Consider the following 5,752-nt stretch of genomic DNA (forward strand, 5'->3'; position numbering starts at 1 on the left):
GTGGTCAAGTGTACATAGGAACTACAAAAAATGGCTCTGAGCACCATGCGACTTAACTTCTGAGGTCATCAGTCGCCTAGAACTTAGAACTAATTAAACCTAACTAACCTAAGGACATCACACACATCCATGCCCGAGGCAGGATTCGAACCTGCGACCGGAGGGGTCGCTCGGCTCCAGACTGTAGCACCTAGAACCGCACGGCCACTCCCGCCGGCATAGGAACTACAACAAGAAACATTAGCGCCTACCTTAAGGAACACAGCAGCAGTAATCGTATGTGAAACACCGATAAACTGGCAGTAGCAGTTCGTACTTTGGGGTCAGGGGGCCTCTAAATCTGTTCCTTCGACACTATGATTTTCTCAAGATCCAGTCATTACTAAGCTAGGATGTACATAAACGCCACAGAAATTCGAAAGAACAAAAACAACTTTACAGAAAAGATGAAAGACTGAAATTAGACAAATTGTGGGCCTAGTTCTAATTAAAGCAAACAGTCCCAATTCGTTCCCACTACAGACTCCACAACAAACGTCGATGCGCCCCTGCAATGTTAGGCAACGGTTTGATGACATCACAAACCTAAGGTAGCGCGCATACGTGTAAACAGTCGGGCTGTTGATATTCTTTGCGATCGCAAGTGCTTGCTGAATCGTTATAGCCTCTGATGATATCGGCACTGAAAGATGAAACGTTACGCAGAGCAATAAGCCTTCGACCGGGCCTCAGTACACAAAAGTCCTAATCTGTTCGGCTGGAAGCGACTTGTTACCTCGTGGCAACCATGATATTTCTGGGGCTATCGGCACCATAACTCGTGTCGTTGTACACAGGTTATATTGCGACCAAAACGTCCGTACAACAACCACCTTGAAAATTTTTGATCCTCCGCCTTCCAGGATCCTTTCTTCCTGTGTAGACTACAGTGGACAGTTCCAGTGTATCGTAGAGCGAAAGTATCTGAACCGGTCAGTTGATGCACTTACAAGATACTCCGTATGGTTTCAGTTTGAGTTTATATACAGCACAGTGAAAGGAACAGAAGAGTATATACCCAATACAAGAAGCACATGTGGATAGGGTACATCATTTTCGAAGTGCTCACACTTTGACAAAAGCTTTTATTTCCCGCCTTGTTTTAACCGTTTCCTTCAAACTCCACATTTGCATTTCAATGCCGAATAAGGGAAGAGTAACTTCTGTTTTGGAAAATATGGCTCTTTAAGTAATGGTTGTTCTGACATGCACTGTTTCGTATAAATGTATGGATTTTTGTCAAATGATACCTCACATACGTCTCTCGCAATCTCATCATCTTTTTGACCAGTTTCTAGTCCCAGGCTGGATCTGTTTGGAACATACGAGGTGTCTAAGAAAGTTAATGAGACTGATTTTTTTATCTACCAAAGTTCCTATTTTTTCAAACAAAAGTATTATCCTCTTTAAACTAGGTCCCTTCGGCAGCTATATACCGGCGAAGTCGTTATTTGCTGTTAGCAGCGTAGAAAGGCTTCAACTGGTAGGGCCTTTAACATGTCGGTCGCACTCTTTTGAATGTTCTCCAGACTCTCAAATTGATGTCCTTTTAAGACATTTTCAAGTTCTAAAACTAAACTAAACTACTCCCGAACAGGCCAGGAAGGCCCACCAGTACCGACCGGCCGCCGTGCCATCCTCAGCCCATAGGCGTCTCGGGATGCGGATATGGACGGGCATGTGGTCTACAAACTGCTCTCACGGCCGTATGTCAGTTTCCGGGACCGGAGCCGCTACTTCTCAATCAAGTAGTCCCTCAGCTTGCCTCACAAGGGCTGAGTGCACCCCGCTTGCCAACAGCGCTCGGTAGACCGGATGGTCACCCATCCAAGTGCCAGCCCAGCCCGACAGCGCTTAACTTCGGTGATCTGGCGGGAACCGGTGTTACCACTGCGGCAAGGCCGTTGGCCCATTTTCAAGTTCGGGAAATGATAAATGTCACAAGGAGTCAGATCAGGAGAATAGGGGGGAGGGGGAGGGGGAGGGGGGAGGTGGCTGTGGAACAACAGGAACGCCTTTTGAGTGCAGATGGAACTGACCTTGTGACATGGGACGTTGTCACGATACAGCATCCACTTTCTGAAACGTCCGTCTCACTCGATTTGCCTTTTTACTGAGCCTTCAAAGTACTTCTTCGTAAAAATCTTTTGTTGACCTCCTTGAAGAACAAATTCTTTATGGACGACACCCCTGCTGTCATAAAAGAAAGTGAGCATTGTTTTGATCTTTGATTTGTTCATTCGATCTTTTTTCGATAGAGGGGATCTGTCATCGTGTCACAGTTCACTCAGGAATCCAGTATTCGTCACCTTTGATCATGCGACTGGACCGTCCGTGGCCATGGGAAATCCTGTCAAGAAGATCAAAGCACTTGTTTCTTCGATTGCCCTTCTGCTCAGTTGTGGGGCTTTACGGCACTATTTCGGCGCAAACCTTTCGCATGTGCAAATTTTCAGCCAAAATTTGATGTGCAGTGAAACAAGAGCACGCAAGTTGAAGGTCTCCCTGAGCGGGTTTCATCTTTAACGTGTTCTCGGCCTTCCAGAAATGACTTGTACCAGTGAAGAACTTGTTCTTTTGATAAGGATGCTCCACGTAGGCCTGTCTCAGCTTTTCAAAGCTCGCAATCGCACGACACCCCGAGTTTAACACAAAATTTGGTTGCATAACTTTGCTCTAGATACCGCTGTTCCATTTTCTTAACGCACAATAAAAACACGTCTTCACTGATGACGCTCCCAAAACCACGTGATGGCTGTACGGAGGTTAAATTTGGACTGAGCGTTTGGAAGGGATGAGCACACCGGTCTACACAGATAGTAGAGTATTGTCAGTCTCATTCCTTTTCTCATACACCTCGTAATTCTCCCCCTCTAATCCCGTTTTCCCACCACGTTTCTCTGTTCACTCTGGTTCAGTCCTCGCCTCTTTTTTCGGCACACTCCTCAACATATTTTATCTTTTATCTATCCCTTGGTTTTCCTCTTGGTCGTTTCCTTCGCATCTCCATTTCATGTATCTTCTTGGGAATCCTATATGTTATTTCTTTGCTTTTTTGAGACATCTTCGATCCAAACTAGGCTCCTTACACTTCTCAGGAATGTTTCTGCCTGTCTGCGACGTTCTCTGGTCTTTTTATCATTTCTTCCATTTTCCTCTGTCACACTTCCAAGGTACTCGACACTTTCCATCAACTTCAATTATTCACCTCCAGTCCTTATTTTGCTACTTGGTCTATCTTTCTAGTTGTAACGAAGATCTCACTTTTTTCATTAAATTTCATTTCATACTGTCTCACAGCTTCTTCCCAAGCATCCAGCTGTTCCTGTATCTCCTCCTCTCTCTTTCCCCAGATCATCAAGTCATCAGCGAACAAGCATTCCTTTCATCTTCTCCAGTTTTTCTACCGCCTTAGTCATTATCCCAGACCACGGTGAAGAGGAGAGGCGACGTTGCACTGCCCTGTTTTACCCCACTTGTTTGCTGGAACCAATCCCTCCTTTCATTTCTCACTCTCACACACCTTCTCCGCTCTGCTTGTTCTCTGTTTTTCTATTCACTTCTTTTGTAGTGCTTCCCATACCTCTCTTCTACAAACACTGTCAAATGCCTTTTCTATATGGAGAAAGAGCATCACAAGGTCTTCGCCAAATTAATAGTGACGCTCCTGGAATTGCCTTACTGCAAATTTGAGGTCAACAGTTGACCTCCCTGGTCTGAGGCCATGCTGTTCCTCTCTCCGTTTGTTCTCAACCCTTGTTCGGATTCTGTTCTCCATGATCTTTTCATATACCTTGGCAAAATGTGGTATTGATATGACTCCCCTGTAGTTTCTACAATCCTTCCTTCTCTCTTTCTTGAATGAAGGGACTATTGGCGCTCTCTTCCAATTTTTTGGAGTTTTCTTGTGATTCCTCACCACCCTCATCATATAATACAGCTATTGTTTCCCAACCATCCCCGCTGCCTTCATTACTTCGTCACTTACTTCATCCACATTGGTGCCTTTCCTCCTCTCATCCTGTCCAGTGGTCATTTCCATTTCTTCCAATGGCTAACGTATCCAACTCTCTTCTTTCCATCATATCCACTGTCTCCTCAGCCTTTCCTGTCACTGTCTCATTGTTCAGGGTTCCATTTCGTATTCCATTTGCCTTGCCAGGTCGTTGTGTTTTATATCCATCATTTTGGAGGCTAATTCCCTACTTGAAAACTGGTTGTTCACCCATTATTAGCTAACTATGGCCTATCTATCACAGTTTCACTGAAGCTCAAAACGTCCCCACTGTATGCCCCCTGTAGGCCATCCCCTGCATAGCAGCGTTGTTCGACTCCCACGACTTGTACGAGGGGTTGGTCTACTTTCTTGCAGTCTCCTGGTCACTATACCCAGCAAAAGGGAGTTTTTTGTTTAGCTACTTAACATCTATTATACACAAATGCTTATTTTGACGGAAAAAAAATTGATGAATGGTATATTAGACACATCTCCATATGCTAAAATTGCTTTTTTTTCGGTTTTATCGTATTCGCCTATGGTATTTTTGTTATCAGAGTGACTTGAACTGCAGCTTGTCCGTTCCATAACAAAAATAATCTCCTAGAATACGAGATTGATTAGTGTAGCGTTGCCGGCAAGGTCGTCGATGTGGGAACGTCCTACCGTCTCACTTGTACCTAGTAAATTCTTCCTGGTGAAAAGAAACTGGTCTGCACCGTTCACGGCTAACAGATAATGTTACCAGACTCCCGTTCCTACTGCCATGCAGGATAATTTCATGGGCATAGATTAATTACTTCTCTGCAAAAAATAGAGAGTAGGGACCAATTATACTGTGAATTAAATGCGACAAGTTTCTGGGAAGGTCATGTGTCGTCATGCGGCACCAAAATTGAGACTAAGATGCTATCACGAAAAATTTTATGACTGCATATGAGCCGTGCGCGACTCGTGATCGTGCCGTTGTTGCTTGACATCTTGTTTTGGCAGTACTCCCGTCTCGTTTCTTATTCGATTTACTGGCTTGCCTGCCCGTGAGTGGCAGCAGCAGCGCTTATCGATAAGAACACTGTCGTACTATCTTTGGAGCGACCGCTGGTATTTCCAGGTCGTCGTGTGTCTGGAGTTCAGTGGGGACGGAGCACCAGTGAGGTGCGGACAGCCATGACTCACCCGACCATTGCCGGCGCACGTGACTTCAGTGGGGACGACCTTGGTTGGTCGTTCGGGCGGTCGGCTTATCGGACGAATTATATTTGGCCGCCGACTGCTTCCGGGTTCTCTGTGTGTGTCGACTTGTGATTGGTCCTAGTTGTTCCAGAGTAACCATTCTAGCATTGTTCAAGTTGTTTGTGGAAGTGTTTTCACGCAACTGTGTGTAGCTTGTATGGTTCTGCCTGAGCAGTTGTTTTAATGCTGTCTGTGTACTGGATCGAGTCAGTCGGTTTGTACAGAGCAGCAAGGAAGCCTCCATGGCGCGCGGCCAGGCCGGGACCACTGGTGGCGTGCACGCGCTGTCAGATTGTGAGTCACCAGCTGCGAGAGTGACAAAGTTCGTTGCCCACCGAACCTGGATACTGAAGTTGAGTGATCAGTTAACCTGTTATGAAACCTCAACTACTGTGAACTCCCTTCGTTCATTTGCGGATTGTTGCTCCCTGGGCCATTTGGGCTAGCAGCAACGTATGATGTGTTGGAGTCAATGAAATCTTG

At 45.6% G+C, this 5,752-nt stretch overlaps 1 pseudogene; it reads right to left on the reverse strand.

Annotated features, from left to right (window-relative positions):
- Positions 1–1,830: 1,830 nt before the first annotated feature.
- LOC126189848 (5S ribosomal RNA) lies at positions 1,831–1,948 on the reverse strand (annotated as a pseudogene).
- Positions 1,949–5,752: the final 3,804 nt, after the last annotated feature.

Source organism: Schistocerca cancellata, chromosome 5 (assembly GCF_023864275.1).
Source record: "Schistocerca cancellata isolate TAMUIC-IGC-003103 chromosome 5, iqSchCanc2.1, whole genome shotgun sequence".
Taxonomy (NCBI): domain Eukaryota; kingdom Metazoa; phylum Arthropoda; class Insecta; order Orthoptera; family Acrididae; genus Schistocerca; species Schistocerca cancellata.